The 17543-nt window shown below is 43.8% G+C and overlaps 1 protein-coding gene across 2 annotated transcripts in view; it reads right to left on the bottom strand.

Moving 5' to 3' along the window:
- LOC144798336 (serine/threonine-protein kinase MARK2-like) overlaps window positions 1-17543 on the bottom strand; it is a 282100-nt gene that overhangs the window by 85120 nt on the left and 179437 nt on the right. The gene's annotated exons all lie outside the window — the stretch shown is intronic.

Raw genomic sequence — 17543 nt, forward strand, 5'->3', positions numbered from 1 at the left:
ATCTGATTAATCTGCTACTTCTGGTCTGGAAAGACCCAGAAGATTAGCCTGCACCGTACAACTCTGACACCCACAACCTCATCTGCGTAGTTCTGCAAGGATCTTCCCTAAACCTCACCTTCTTCGAAACAGACATGATCCCTCTAGCCAACACCATCCACTCTTACAACATCAACATCTTCTCCTATGCAGACGACACACAGCTCTTTCTCTCCCTCACGGACAAGACCCCTAGTACTCAGATCAAGTTTAATGGCGGCATGGCTAGAATCACTCACTGGATGAAGACAAATTGTCTGAAGCTGAACACCAACAAAACTGAAATTATGATCTTCAGGAAAAGAACTTCACTGTGGGACTCTACCTAGTGGCCAACAGAGCTAGGACCGAGAACCTCAGGATCGTCATCAAAAGCAAAGGCAACATGAGTGCCAAAGACAATGCTTCCTTGGCTGAAGATGCAGTGGAAGATTTTCAAATAGCTCCCTATCAGCACCGAAAAACCATCACATACACCATCGTCAGTAGCAAGCTGGACTACGGGAACACCCTCTATGCTGCAATAAAAAAAATAATTCACATGAAGGCTGCAGACCACTCAGAACTCGGCGGCCAGAATCACCCTCATCCCCCCACGCAGCACTCGCATCACACCACACCTGAAGGAGCTCCGCTGGCTCCTCATACACAAATGGGCACAATTCAAACTCTTCACCCACACTTTCAAAGCACTATATAATATTAGCATCTGCTTTCACTAACCTTCCAGACACCTCCACTCCTTTGGACTCCTACTCGCACACATCCCACGTGTAATGAAAACCAGATCCGGCTGACCTGCCTCTACACATAAGAGCCTCATCATCACTTCTTATGTTCCATAGGTCTGGTTAGACTCACACCTGCTCTATGCCAGGATACCCTCCCGGGTGATAGTGCGCATATGCCTGACAAAACACAGTTTGGCTAAGAAGCAAATATGTCACCAAGCTGCCCTCTGGGTTCCATAACCTTTAATTCATGACTGACTAACAGGAACAACAAACAGCTAGAGTAAATGTTACAAATAAATGTTTTTGCGTTGAATTAAAATCTTAGATGGCAGTCATTGAGGCAAATTTGTACAGGCAGGAGATGACAGTGAACAGAAAGCAGGCTGGAGCTGCCAGAAACAAGGGCATGTACAGGGTTATTGTCTTTGAGTTTAGTCGCAGCAGAATGACGGACGCCAATATACAAAAGAAAAAAGATACTTACCTGAACTATCAGTTTGAAATAAGATGTGTTGTAGTATCACAAGCTATGCACTCTCTTGCTATCTAGTATTGGGTTACATTACAACTTGTTTTTCTTTTAAGTAGAAAATAGGTGTGGGAGCACGTTCCATGGATACGGCAGCCTGCTCAGCAACCCCAAATAATGCCTAATCTCTGCTGATGAAAGATAATAATCTAGAAACACGTGTCCAGAGATGGCCAGCACTAATCTGCACCCACCTGGTGAAACACTCTAAAGACTTTGCAAGTGTACTCGCTTGTCGGACTGCATCAACCATGATGCTTAGGGGCGACTCTGGTGGGAGGTGAAGCAGTGTGCTCCCACACCTATTTTCTACTTAAAGGCTCCCTCGAGCCGCTGTGGGCTGACGAGCTCGTGGAGAGGCACCTGCGCGCCTGGAGAGATACTACGTTCCAAGGATACGGCAGCCTGCTCAGCAACCCCAAATAATGCCTAATCTCTGCTGATGAAAGATAATAATCTAGAAACACGTGTCCAGAGATGGCCAGCACTAATCTGCACCCACCTGGCGAAACACTCTAAAGACTTTGCAAGTGTACTCGCTTGTCGGACTGTATCAACCATGATGCTTAGGGGCGACTCTGGTGGGAGGTGAAGCAGTGTGCTCCCACACCTATTTTCTACTTAAAGGCTCCCTCGAGCGGCTGTGGGCTGACGAGCTCGTGGAGAGGCACCTGCGCGCCTGGAGAGATACTACGTTCCAAGGATACGGCAGCCTGCTCAGCAACCCCAAATAATGCCTAATCTCTGCTGATGAAAGATAATAATCTAGAAACACGTGTCCAGAGATGGCCAGCACTAATCTGCACCCACCTGGTGAAACACTCTAAAGACTTTGCAAGTGTACTCGCTTGTCGGACTGCATCAACCATGATGCTTAGGGGCGACTCTGGTGGGAGGTGAAGCAGTGTGCTCCCACACCTATTTTCTGTTTTTCTTTTAAGTCTTTTACTTTTGGGCATGCTTACATGACTTGAGACCACGTTACCAGCAAGCCGCAATGCACAAGCACAGACTATTTCAAATTCCTAAATTTTTCCACCTTACTAATTCAGTGTCTATGTGTACGGCTTTACTACCTTTTTACAATGTTAAAAATAATGGGCCAGAAATATCAAAAGGATAGTCACAAAAAGTGGTCTCAAATTTATTTATTATTTATTTATTTAAAAGTTTTATATAGCGCTGGCTAGACCCGGAGGTATCAGAGCGCTTTACATGAGCATCAGATCATAGTTACAGGTTACATCATTACAAAGGTTACACAGTTCTTAGAGAATGGCAACATAGTTACATGTAAGGTCGAGATAGACAATAAGCACAAATACGTAAGGGGAAAAGCAGGCAAGGTGAGAGATTCCGGGGAGGGGGGTTGGAGCACGGGAAGTAGACAGATAATGAGGGCGGGAAAGGGGAGGGGCGGGTGAGAGAGACAGCATGGGAAGAGGAGAGGAAGGGTAATGGGGACACAAACCGGTAGACGAGTCAAGGCAACGTCCAAAGACCAGTAAGGTGTGATCCCAGGGCAGACAATGGGAGAGATTCAGGGGAGAGAGGATAGGAGCTAGGGAAGAGACAATAAGGAGAGACGAAAAGAAGTCTGCCTAAAGACCGACTGGGTAGGTGACGACCAAGGAGGGAATCCACGGCCCATCTCCTCTATAGCTAAACCAGATTTGGCAGTGAATTATTCACACAGATTTTTGTTTGTTCACTTCAAATATAAGCTGAATAAGTTGTTATAGGCTGCTCTGAATCCGAAAACTATTTCATTTTACCAATACCACTGTTTGACCTCAACTTTAAGCATGGGGTATGTGGTTTTGTCAAAACACTGGTCAATTATCTTAAATTCTTCAGAATTGCAGCCTAACACATTGGCAGGGATGTTATGTTTGTTTGCAGCCAACCAGGTAGAAATATACACAAATCCTATTTTATTTGTGTTCAATTATTTGCGAGCTTGACTGTAGATTGGTGAATGTTACAATGAGCCAATGTGTGTAGAAATATATGGGTGAGTGCATACATGTATATCACTGGGTGACGTAATGAATCAACAACGCACACAAAATAACTAGTTAGTACATATAAATTTAAAATGCCAAACCTATTGCCTTTGCCATGGCTTGATTTTAAACAAAATATTATTTTGCAAAAGCTTTATTTCTTGCAGCAGGGACCAGGCAGCTCCGCAGACATTGCTTCTAGTTTCTGGCTGCTGCTTGCAGTTCACTGCATGCCGGCGGAAGGGGGGAGAACGAGGACACTACTTTTTTAATAGTTTTAAAAACCGTTCATATCTGGGCACTTGTTCGTGCTGCCCCTGTGTTTGCCTGCATATACACGGGACAGGCATCCATCTTTGCGTTATTTTTGGAGTCATTTGGAAAAAAAATCCAGTGGATTGTCCTTTGGTTGTAACTCTCCTACAAACTACTGCGTTTTCAAGTCCTACCAAGAACTCTCTAAATTAATTCTAGCTTTAAAAGTGGTCTCAAATTGCACACTGACTTTTTGTGACTAGTCTATGCGACCTATGTACTAATAGATCACATCACAAAATGTTCACTAGCAGCGGTCCCAGAACAACTGCCTACTGAAGGCAGTCGCTATCTGTGACCCCCTGTGATTGGCTACAAACATACAGGGATTATAGCTCGCAAGGAACAGCAGATTATGATCCCTATATTTGTATTCCCAAATTGGAAACAGTTTTTTATAGCAGTCTATGTTCCACTTCCTACGCCCAAGGTTGGTGACATGAGTCACAAAGTGGATACTTTCCTCATTCTGAATCAGTGTCCAACTACTTAAGAGGTTTTGGAAGCTGATCAATGGGGCACTGTCCATTAATACATACAATACTGAATTGCAATTAAGGAATACGTGCCCATTCACACCCGTTCAAATTTGGTTCCTGGTGTAGGTCGGTAAACCCATTTTGCAAGTCAGACATGCTTTTCCCACTCACAAAACAGGTTTCAAACATACAACAAAGCCATTCTGTGGCCGTAAACTTTCGGATTTTGCAAATCGCAGGGTTTGAGATTGCAAACAACTTTGCACATCAGGCCGCGACTTCTGCCACTCACTGTTGGGAAGGTCAAAAATGGGTCTGCAACATCACAAGCTTGTAACTGATTGATGTCAGGTAGTAGTTTTCCCAAATCCACTATGTGTATTCATTTATTTGCATAAATTAATGTGTCTTTGTAAACCAAATGCTTTCCTCTGACAGGACAGCATCTTCCTCACCATCTAAAGAGGTAGCTGAAAAAGAGTAACAGAAGATGAAGCCAATGAAGGTTTTTCTTTGCACTACCAGATGCTTTTGTCATTATTTCCTTACATGTATATCCCCACAACCTTTTGTAAATGTGTGGGCATTCATCGACCATGCTGTTCTGCAAATGTCACATAAAGGAGCATACATGAGTATCCTTTGATATCATCGGTGGGTGTACTGATTGCTCTTCCAAATTCTGGGGATTTCTAGAGAATTTAGGCAGCTCAACTGTTTGGATGATATTAAAAGGAGAGAGCACCTTAGGTAGGAAGCTTTTAAAGAGTTTGCAAGCAAAAAAAAAATATACAATATATGATACTTCATAAGGCTTACCTTAACCCGTCCCATTTAAATCGTATGTTCTCACCTGCTATAGATGCTTTACTCATTTGGCTGATGCCTTTGTCATGTCCGAGAATCATTGAATGTTGGCATTCTAAACATACTGCATTAGCGGTCCTCACAAAGCCCACAACTCTTAACTCATGGGAAGCTACAGCATTGGGCATACTTCCTAAGAGAAAGACCCATGGGTGAGGGTGCGCTTCGCGAATCTAGCACTACTTCTGGAAAGACGGCTACTGAGCATGCATTGGGAGACGCAGTGGTCCCCTACTTTTCCCCGGTGGTGCCGGGCTCTGCACTGCTGGGGTGATGCGGAGAGTTCTGCACTACACTGAGAGGAAGCCTGTAGATTCAGGAGGGAACCCATTGCAGCAGAGTGGGACACCATGCTGCTAAAGCACAAAGAAGTTATTGCTGAGGTGTCCCCTGCACATCATGCATCATAGAAGCACTCTTTCCAGTGGGGGATTAAAAAACACAGAATATCCGGAGGCTTTCCCTGCAGAGGACATCCTCCCCATCTATTGCTCTTCCTAGTGGGTGATTGGGTATTTAAAGCCCGAAGGCTCCACTTGCCCACGACAGCCCTCCTGTCCATTCAACCACCTATCGATGCTAATGCTCGTGCGTTGCCCTCCATCCAAGATGAAACTTCCGAAGCTTCTTTGAGGCAACTGATGTCATGAGAATCCAGCACAGCAAAATATATGAGACTACAAGCTTTTTAAACCCCATTTGCGTGTTATTGTTTACTCATTTCACAATGTATTTTATATGTGTGGTTATGTTAAGAGCTCTCTCTTAATATAAACAGCAGAATGATACTTATGGAATTGTATAACTTTACTATATAACATTGTTTTTGTTGTATTCTTTGAAATAGGTTTGGTGTTTTTGGACTTGCACATACAGTTGATCCACACAAAAAGCTTCATATTCACTGTTACTGTTACTACAATACTACTTTCCAGTGTGCAGATTCCACAGTGAGGCCTCCAAATGCGTTTACAATTGGTATCCATAAAACATGGAAGCATGTTCCCTGTTTTGACAGAAGACCACCGTAACAGCTAGGTAAACCAGTGCCTAAATGTAGGCCAATCCGGACTTCAGTGAAGTTTACAGACATTTAATAACATCCTGTACCAATACCTGCAGAAGTTCAATATGTGTAGAAATACAAGTAGTTTGCGAAATGCTTCCGTTCAGCCGCATAACTTGCTCAACTTGTGTCACGCCTTTTTAAGCTCACATGCCCAATCGCTAGTTTGAGTATTTGCAGATTTGAGTGTAGAAGCTTCCCTTCCCATTGACTTAATCAGTCTGCTTGGATGGATAGGTCTTGGAATATACACGGCATTTAGAGTTGAACTGAGTACCATGGATGACGAGCTCAAGTTGGGGAAAGGAGAATCAGGACCACAGGTGCCTGATCCATCTTACCTGTGACATATAGCAGTAGCAGAAGAGGAAAAGAGTAAGCAAATATAATATCATTGACCAATTGTCCTGTAACTACGGGTCTGGTTGAATGGAATCAGATCCATTCCATGTTGAGTTCTCCTTTGTTCCCAAACAAACTATATGTGGGATCCATCACATTTTAAAGATTTTTTTTTTAAAACCTCACTAGCGCAGCAATTTATGTGTTTCCTTGTCATTTCTACTTAATAATTAGGTGAAATATTTTTCTGACCCTAGCAGATATTCCACCAGTAGGTGGATGTGACTTTTGTCTTTCCAATGGCAATTTATTTGCGCTGTTTTCGAACAGGGAAATAAAGTGTGCTTCTCCTGGCTTTGGTATGGAGGACAGTGTTTTGTTGTCTGAGCGTACTGCCTGAACTTTGTTGTTGAAGACATGTGAAAAGCTTTGAGCACTAAAAACGACTGCCAAACTGATACGCTACCATGCCTTAGTCACAGTCCAGTTTCCCTGAATAGTCATCCATGACGTGCCCTCCCTCTCCCTGACAGGGGTGCAGCTATAGTAATGATCATTTGCAGGTGTAAATCTCTAAACCATCTGTTCACAAATAGGCTGTGCGTCCCGCCACTGAAATTTGTGCCTAAAGGTGAGCGATAGATCCTCCCATTACCCAGGCGTTTCATACCACTGACCATCAAACACTCTTGAAGGGGACCAAATTCTGGGTCTCGATTTAACTCTTGTATAAGTTCTTCTTGCATTTAGCTGTGCCTGACTCTGCTCTTGTTGCGTACAACTCGGAGGTGACGGATGTGGCTGTGGGCACCTCTGTTTTCTGACAGGCAACTTTTCAGTACCAGAGATTTGCTACAAAACCTGCAATCAGCTGTGACAGAGGTTTTCTTGAGCTTTTCCAAAAGGTTATCAAACATCGGTTTAAAAAGATATTCTCCATCAAATGGCTTACTAAGCAGATGTGATATTATTACTAAAAAATACTAATACTAATAAGAACTATTGTTATTATTAGAAGTAAAGCTTTGTTGAATTGTCTACAAATTATATCAGCAATACAGCAATTGGCAGCTGTAGACTATGAAGATTACTTCACATCGGCCCAACTCAAGTGGGTGGTTATGCAGGTTACCAGCCCTACTGTGTGCATCGGCCCCTCCACATGGTCTCTCTGGTCAGAATGACACTGGACACATGCAGCAATCCGCAAACACGCACAAGGCTGCTAGATCTGGCCAAACAATGCTGGGCGCAATGTCTGTGCCTTGTCGCCAGAGCTCCCTTTGTGGATGCATCAAAAGTTCAGAGAGTTATTGAAAGCCACCAACACTGAAGACTAGCTTAGGGCGGATATTTTGAAGGCCATGTGATTTTTACTGGACGGAACGCTACAAATATCAGACGAAATGTGTGAGACCCATCCAAAATCAGCTAGCGAAGTTCTTGAGCTACGGCGCTCTTGCCCAACTAACTAGGTAGTGTGGGGGAAATGCAGACACTGAACTCCTAATGCATGCAAGACTCCACACAATCCTTATTCATGGAAATGCTCAAAAGAAGCTAACCACGCTATACCTCAGCGGACGTGCAATGTCAAGCAACAACTTGGAGGACACTCACACAGGTGAGACACAAACCTAGGCAAAAAGCTAACCGACATACCTGATGTGCAGCGATTATACTAAATTAATGCTGCAATGGCCACCACTTGCCAAACATGCGAAAGAGATACAGATTTCATATATATGCTCTGGAATTGCCCGGAGCTATCTGAATTCTGGAGGTTTGCCATCGATCTGGTCCTGGAGAACCGGGTAAAGTCAACCTGCACAGCTAAGACACCTCCCTATTGGGTCGAAGGGTCAAGCCGAAAGAGGGGAAACTAGAGAACAGATTTAGGTACTTGGCGATGCTTCTTTTAACTATATAATGCGGAGCATAAGAGGGAAATGTCGTGGCCTGGCGAGCAGGATAACTCTGGACTAGACCCAGGTCTGTGACTGGGGGCGAAAGGAGTGCCATCGTGCAAGATTCCCTCCATCATAAGAGGGAAATAAAACCAGGACGCCCTCCACTCAAAGTTTAAAAAACAAAGGCCTGGTTATAAGCAAACAAATATGGGTAATGAGCATCACATCATACTGTTTCAGCAAGGCAACTCTGGCTATTTAGTCATGCCCACGCATATGTGTTATTCAGATTACTAAAATGATTAACAGAAAAATCCTCAACCTTTCTGACCCACTTAACATTGCTTATAAAAATCACTTGTTATAAAAAAAAACATCTCGTTAGCCCGTCCTGAGACTAGAGGCTGATGGGCTCCAGACTGGACGTGGGTGGTTGATGATTTTTTTTATTAAGCTGAATAACACATACGGGTGGGCATGACTAGATTTCCAGCGTTGCCTTGCCGAAACAGTACTGTGTGAGGCTGATTTTAAAAAAAACTTGCATTGAATATATATGTGTTTGCTTATAAGCGGGCCTTTGTTTTTTTAGATGCTCCTTTCAAAACATCACACACCCAAGTTCTGGAAATCAGCAACAGTGCCACGGACACAATGCATGGGTGAAGTAACTTTGAAAAGGGTGGATTGAAGCAGAGAATAAGGCCATCTACGCGCAACAAAAACTGAGAGGAGACGGGAGAATAAGAACGTGGGAAAAGTTACTGACAGCACTTGCCTGAAGAATGACAGACGGGCCTGCCACTGTGACTCCTAACAGATGACCGCGACATCGCCCCTCCTACACAGATGTAGCCCACAGGAAGCAAAGGTACACCCACAGCTGCGACGCACTGCAGCGTAGAGTGGTGTGGTGCAGTGTGGAGTGTCAGAGTAGAGTGGAGTTTCACGTTGTGTCGTTGAGTGGAGTACTATGACGTAAAGTGGAGGGGCGCAGAGTGGCGGGGAAGAGTGGAGTAAAGTGTCGCAGAGTGGAGTAAAGTGTTGCAGAGTGGAGTAAAGTGGCATAGCATGGAGTGGCGTAGAGTGAAGTGGCGTAGAGTGTTGTATAAAGGATTGGCACAGAGTGTTGTGGAGTAGAGTGGAATGTTGTAGAGTGAAGTGGTGTGACGTAGTGTCAGAGTAGAGTGGCGTAGAGTGCTGAAGAGTGGAGTGAGGTGGAGTAGCGTGGAGTGGCATGAAGTAGAGAGGTACAGAGTGGAGAGGCACAGAATGATGTGGCATGGGTGGAGTAGAGCATCGTACACTGTGGTAGATTGGAGTAAAATGTTGCAGAGTTGAGTAAAGTGTTGTAGAGTGGAGTGTCCGAGAGTGAAGTAGAATAGAATGGCGTAGAGTACAGCATTTTTTAGTGGAGTGGCGCAGCATAGATGGGAGTAGAGTAGAGTGGAGTACAGTAGAGTGTCACAGACTCGAATTGCATAGAGTGGAGTACGCCTGGTGTGGTAGCGCACCGCTATTACGGACAACACCTTTCTTTTTGCACCATAGTTTATTGTCATTTTCATCTCATACACAATCAGTAATAAATCAGCAAATAAGATATTACAATCTCCTAAATGAGGTCAGTCCTCATACCCAGCATATCAGTGCCAAAACAAACTCACAGCAGAACAACCGGTCCACATACTGACAACACATTTTCAACTGAAATCACCAATTACATTTGCACAGATATACAGTTTTACTTGTAAAACTTTACAGCCCACAAACAATGTGCGGAAACGTCATCAGCTAGTGTATTAATTTGTTTTGATCGTACAAAAATATTTGTTTCCATCGCATTTCAAAATTTGAAAAAAATGACTTCTTGTGTGCTTTCCTATTCTGCAATATTTGCACCGTTCATTTACTGGCATTTACATTTTGTTATGTGCTAGAACAAAATACCATCATGTAGCCCTCCCCAGTAACCAGCAACATTGTCACATAAATCCTCTCACTTTAAAGTCACAAAAAGAAAAGTCCCGCACCGAGCTCCCTCACGGACATTTGACCTCTGTCTTTGAATAAACAGCAAATCTGACATGATATAAATTCAATTTAAAGGCCTGTGTACAGAAAGCGAATACTTGTGGAAGAATACAAGGAGCAATCAGAGAGGTGGTAAATAGGCTATGCTCCACAGGAGGGACAAAGAGTTGCTGGACAGTCTTAAACAGATAAAGCCAGCAAAGGGAAAGCGAGAAAATGAGTTACCAACCACAAAGCCAATGGTAAGCAAAGGGGGAATGCATTCCAAGGGAAGCTTTCAGAAAGTCCCTAAGAAGTCTTTGTACTGCACTGGTAGGCGTCTACCTAAGAGATAGCTCAAGGTTAATTCAGAAGGGTCCAATGATGTTCAGAAAGTGTCTAAGAAGGCTGCTTTCGAAGTTGGGAAGCCGGACTTCATTTGTCTCTTCCATTTAGGCAAGGCTTCCTGTGCGTGTGGTGCATTCACTACACCCACATCAAAAAAATAACTTTATCCTACCAACGCAAGTGTGCCAATCTCAATCCGGGCAGCAAATGACAAAAACATAGAGCCAAAGGCTACAGACCTGTGCTGAGAACGTTCCAAAGTAAACAAGGGTCTGAGGCATGAGCCAGCATGTCCAGAGGTGACTGGAACACTGGATCCTGGGGAGAGGGGGGGAGACTCGAAGAAAGGCTAGGGTCAAGGCGGAGAGGTGCGTTTAGGGCCTTAGGCAAAACTAAAAACTAGCCCAAAAATATCCATGGCCTGCACCTTAACTCCAGTTCTTAGTCACCCTGCATAATAAATAGTCTTTCTTTATGCAATCAGCATGAGTACCTTAAATCTACGCAGGCAATAAAGAGAAATCCTTCAGTAAACAATGCAGGGTTCAAATTGTCAAACAAATCCTAAAAGGCTGATGGGCCAGGCTCAGGTTTCAACAGGAGCACATGGCCCATGACATTGTCTGGTGTTTATGAAGTGACACTGGGGACCAGCCAGCTACAGAACCATCAGACAAATTAGGAATTACTTGACTGAAACAGCTGAGGGCAATGCCCCAACTAAAAATAACTATGAATTAACTATGAATTACCTGCTTCAATTCTAGAGGAAGGACACATGTGCCTTTCATCCTTCTGAAGTTTATGACTGAAATATTGTTCAGTTTAGTAGCACGTATTATATAAGGGCCATAAGATAACTTGGTTTCTTTTTCACTTTGTATTGAATGATAAGTTTGAAAACAAGCATTTACAATGCAATGGTCTCGGCATTGTTAAAGTTAGAGCTAGTGGCATTGCTCATGACATTATTTTTATTTATGTTTTTGTTTTTAAAACATATAAATAAATGGCATTGTAATTTACAATGCCAATAGCTTAATATCTCGCAAATGCGAGACCTATTGTATTTGCACCCACACACAGAGCCACACACACAAAGCCACCCACACACATACAGAGCCACCCACACAGTCATTCACATAGAGCCACCCACACACCCACAGAGCCACCCGCACACAGCCACCTACACACACACAGCCACCCTCACACAGACCCACCTACAAAAAAAGCTACCCATAGAGCCACACACAGAGCCCAACACACAGACAGAGCCACACACACACACACAGCCACACACACACACACAGACAGAGCCACACACACAGAGCCCCCCACACACACACAGAGCCCCCCACACACACAGAGCCCCCACACACACACATACCCCCACGCACACAGCCCCTCACACACACAGAGGCCAACACACACAGAGCCCCACACACACAGAGCCCCACACACACAGAGCCCCACACACACAGAGCCCCACACACACACAGAGCCACACACACACACAGAGAGCCCCTCACACACACACAGAGCCCCCCACACACACACAGAGCCCCCCCAGACACAGAGCCCCCACACACACACAGAGCCCCCCCCACACACACACAGAGCCCCACACACACACACAGAGCCCCACACACACACAGAGCCCCACACACACACAGAGCCCCACACACACAGAGCCCCACACACAGAGCCCCACACACAGAGCCCCACACACAGAGCCCCACACACAGAGCCCCACACACACACACACACAGAGCCCCCCACACACACACAGCCCCACACACACACACAGCCCCACACACAGCCCCACACACAGCCCCACACACACAGAGCCCCACACACACAGAGCCCCCACACACACAGAGCCCCACACACACAGAGCCCCACACACACACACACACACTCACACACTCACACACACACACAGAGCCCCACACACCAAAATACACAAGAAGCAGAAAAATACTGCGTAAAAATTGGGAGAAAAATAGTCAAATTAGCTAGCAGCAGAGGAGTGAAATAACAGACGAAACGGCAGAAAACATAATAAACTGGATGAAAAATAATAAACAAATGTAAATTTGGCAAGAAAAACAGTAGTAAAATAACGTACAAGTTGAGTGATGAAGTGACGAAACGCACAACCAAAGAGTGAGCATTTCAAGTGTTACAGAAAACAGACTAAATGAAAAGAAAAATCAGCAGGAAAAAAGGGGAAAAAAACGGTAGAAACTGCAAGTAAAGAGGCCAGAGCTTGAAAAAGCAAAAATGATGGGACCCCCTCTAGACTTGACCAAGCCAGGAAAGGAGGGGAATAAAACAATATGACAAAAAGAACAATTTCCCTTATCTACCACATAATACTAATGTGACGACATAGCAAAATGATTGAATCAATTGTCGGTGACAGAGGCTCATAGATAACCTACATTTATCTCAAAAAATAATTTATTTTATTTTTATAAATATAGATTCCATTAGTTTACATCCATACTTTTTTGTCAATTCCTAATGAAAAATACAAAGAAATCCATTTTTATAAAGACAGAAAAATTTTTTTATACACATAATATGAATAATGAAAAGCAGGTAAATCATGACTAAACATTATTTACAATTCCTACAAATCAATACATAATTTATTAAACCCCTGGAAAATAATTTTTAAACTTCAACCACACACATACTCAGCAATCCAAGCATTCTCACTCTAGTTACATACCCCGTCACACCAATTAAAACAAGGAAGTAAGCTCATGAATACAGGTCTCCAAGATCAATGTGAAACCCCGCACTTGGTCGACGCGTGTTTCGGCGGCACAGGGCCACCTCCTTCAGGACCACTTCTAATACAACAACCCAATTATCCAGGGGATATGAAATAACGATCTAGTCTAGGATAGGGTATTCATGTAGTATACATCTTCCAGTTAATGATCCCTTTGTAGATATATAACGAGATCTAATAGGATTATTGACTTCCTTCAAGCAAAACGAATCTTGACCTTTCTTTTAAATAGCTCCATTAAATAGTAGATTTGTCCACAGTGTGTAATAAATCCAGATTGCAATTGCGATTACATAATTCTTTGAATGGGGGAATACGTTTGAAGCGAACTGGGAGAGGGACACGTCGTTCTTAACAACTTTACGAAGTTAAGATTCTGGGAAAATAATTCTTGTCGGCGTATTCCCCCATTCAAAGAATTATGTAATCGCAATTGCAATCTGGATTTATTACACACTGTGGACAAATCTACTATTTGATGGAGCTATTTAAAAGAAAGGTCAAGATTTGTTTTGCTTGAAGGAACGTCAATAATCCTATTAGATCTCGTTATATATCTACAAAGGGATCATTAACTGGAAGATGCATACTACATGAATACCCTATCCTAGACTAGATCGGTATTTCATATCCCCTGGATAATTGGGTTGTTGTATTAGAAGTGGTCCTGAAGAAGGTGGCCCTGTGCCGCCGAAACGCGCGTCGACCAAGTGCGGGGTCTCAAATTGATCTTGGAGACCTGTATTCATGAGCTTACTTCCTTGTTTTAATTGGTGTGGCAGGGTATGTAACTAGAGTGAGAATGCTTGGATTGCTGAGTATGTGTGTGGTTGAAGTTTAAAAATTCTTTTCCAGGGGTTTAATAAATTATGTATTGATGTGTAGGAATTGTAAATAATGTTTAGTCATGATTTACCTGCTTTTCATTATTCATATTATGTGTATAAAAAATGTTTCTGTCTTTATAAAAATTGATTTCTTTGTATTTTTCATTAGGAATTGACAAAAAAAGTATGGATGTAAACTAATGGAATCTATATTTATAAAAATAAAATATTTTTTTTTTTTAGATAAATGTAGGTTATCTATGAGCCTCTGTCACAGACAATTGATTCAATCATTTTGCTATGTCGTCACATTAGTATTATGTGGTAGATAAGGGAAATTGTTCTTTTTGTCATATTGCCAGAGCTTGAAAAGCAAGAAATATAAGAAAAATGACCAACGCAGAAATAAACACAGCAGAAAAATAAACAATCTGGACTCATAGGTTAACAAGTAAATTGGAAAAAGTGGCATTTGGAAAAAGATAAGTCCAAATAAACTTACCTAGTTTATGTGTTCTGGGAACGTCAGCAACAGACTCGGAAGAAAAGCGGTGGCTCCTGTATTTCGACAGTGTTGCTCTTCATAAAATCGTAAGCAGCTCCCACCTCTAACTACAATACTAGCACCAAAACTCTAAATTGAGGTGCGGTATACGTATAAGTGACATTACGTGGCGCAAAACTAGGCGTTAATAAACTGAGACAACACATGCCACCCTGTCCAGATTAACCAAATATAATATTCCCGTAAATGCATCCAGATTTTTTTATACGAACAAACTCATTTAATAACGACAAACTGGCATAGGCTCGGTTAAGAAACTCGGTGCAGACTGTTCATTCTAAGGATGGTGCAGTTAGGCTGACGGGAGCCAGGTTTCCAGTGTAGCTGCTCAGTACCCTTTCATAACAAGAGGAACAAGCAACTGTAAGTTACAAAACACAAAGCCAATGGTAAGCAGGGCCACTGGAATAATCAGATTGTGCGGCCACGCCATTTTTCCCATAATTATGGATTTGCCACATACTCCACCATCTGCTACATAATCTGCAGATTTTAACAAACAAAAAAAAAAAATCTAGCTCAAACAGTTACTCAAAACTCAGCGATCTGTGTTGCATTGCAGTGGAACACCCTTTGCAAAGGTTGATTGGTCACCTTTCGATTACTTTTTGCTATATTTGGGCTTTGTACCAGTACTAATGAGAAGCAACCTATGCCCAGACAGTATTACCAAGTGTAAAAATGAGAAAATAAAGGAATACGATCACAAAATGTACAGCTCTATACCGCATAATTTGCCTAGTCATGCTTTAGTCAACCTTGCCACATAATTTGGCCTTCCCCTGCCGCTTAATTCCAGTGGCCCCGATGATATGCAATGGGCCGAATGTATTCCCAGGGAACCTTTCCAGATGTTCCCAAAACGTCTTTGCAAACCATGCAGGTGTTTGTGTCGGGGATGTTTTGACCTAAAAATGTAACCACTTATACAAAATTGAAAGGGTCCTTTGCATTAAATAGTAAAAACATAAGTTTTAATGGTTGTATTCAGGTCCACTGGAATTATGCGATTGTGCAGCAGTTTTAGCATAATTCTAGATTTGCCACATAATCCTTCATCTGCAGATTTCAACCCGAAAAATTTGTGTCCAAGTGAAACAGTTAAAAAATTTATAAAATGTGACAACGTGGCAGGCCCTTTGCAAAGTTGTACTGGTAACCTTTCTGCTGCTTATTGTTATATTTGGGTGTTAAACTTATACTAACAATGTGTAATACATGCCCAGAGAGTGTTACCAAGTTTAAAAATTACAAAATAATGAAGTAATACTATCACAAAATATGCCGCATAATGTGGGGTTTTCTTGCCGCATAATTTACTCGACCCTACTGCATAATTTGGCACTTTCCTACCGCATAATTCCAGTGGGCCTGGTTGTACTCTAGTAGACAGCTTGAGACCCATTGCAGGGTGAGATCTCTTGATTTCGGGCAGCTTTATATAAAATATTCAAACGTAAGGATGTGGGATCGTTAACTGGAAACAGAAAGGCAGCCGAAACGACCCGCAGACTCCCATCCAGTATGTATGCTGTGTCCTGCTGCCCTTATTCACGGGAGCACGGATTCCTGACTCGCCCAGATTGGGAGCCGCAGGGGAAGTTCTGGAAAACTCAGATGACAGATCATGGATCCCCGCGAGCAGGGCACGCAGGCGCTGTCATCACTAGCAACCACTCGCCGTCTTTGATAAATAATACAGACGTCTGGCCAAAAGACATATTTACAAATAACACTTTCTTAAAAAAAAAACTATACTAGTGCAGCAATGCCAGGAGTTCCATTAGAAAATGGTGTTGGCTGGAGCGCGGCCCGCCAGTCCTCTTTCTGTGGCGACGCTCGCCGCTCTCCGCCGTCGGCCTGGGATGGGAGTGAACTGGGATTGGGAGCGGAGCTCCGGGAGGGAGAGACCCGCAGCAGGAAGGACAGGAGACGGCGAGAGTGGCAGCGGCGGCCCGGGCCCCGTGCGCTCTGCTCGAGGGCTGTGGGCGGCGGCTGCCGGTGCGGTCACTGCCTCGGGGCGGCTCCAGATCCCCACGCAGTCTGAGCTCCGGAGCCAGCAGACGCCGCGGCCCAACGCACAGAGTTGCGGATCGGCCTCGGCTTGTCATTAGGAGCCTGCAGTGGTGGCGGGTCTCGGGGGTGACATGTCGCGTCCTGCCGTGCAGCCGAGTCAGCAGAAGCTGGCCAAGAAGCTCACCATCCTCAACGACCGCGGCGTCGGGATGCCTAACCCGACTCTACAACATCAGGAAGGTGAGGCGGGGTCCCGGGAACTCTGACAGCCGCTGCCCGGGGAGTGGGGGCGTTGCCAGGTCACATCCACCCTCAAATCTGCGTTTCAGCCTCCAAATGTCAATTTCTAATGTTATTTTTATCTCTTGCGTGCTGAAGCTTTCAGAAAGAAAATCAGGGCAAAGCAAAGGGTCATCAAAGTCATCATTCAACAAGTGCTCGTCATTTGCATTTAAGCCCCGTCCTTTTCAGACTGGGGGCGTGTTTTTACCTGATGACATCTCATGCCCAGACGTGGGTCCCGTGCTCACAAAGCCACTGGAGTCAAGCTATCCTGGCTGAAGACGGCTGATCGCCAGAAACCGGTCCTAGGATGCTTGATTCCGGTCCAGGGAAGACAAGGCTTGGCAGTTCAGGCTGGACTGTTCCCATGAGGCACAGGGTCAAGCCTGATTTGCATATGGC

Source organism: Lissotriton helveticus, chromosome 12, assembly GCF_964261635.1.
Source record: "Lissotriton helveticus chromosome 12, aLisHel1.1, whole genome shotgun sequence".
Lineage (NCBI taxonomy): Eukaryota > Metazoa > Chordata > Amphibia > Caudata > Salamandridae > Lissotriton > Lissotriton helveticus.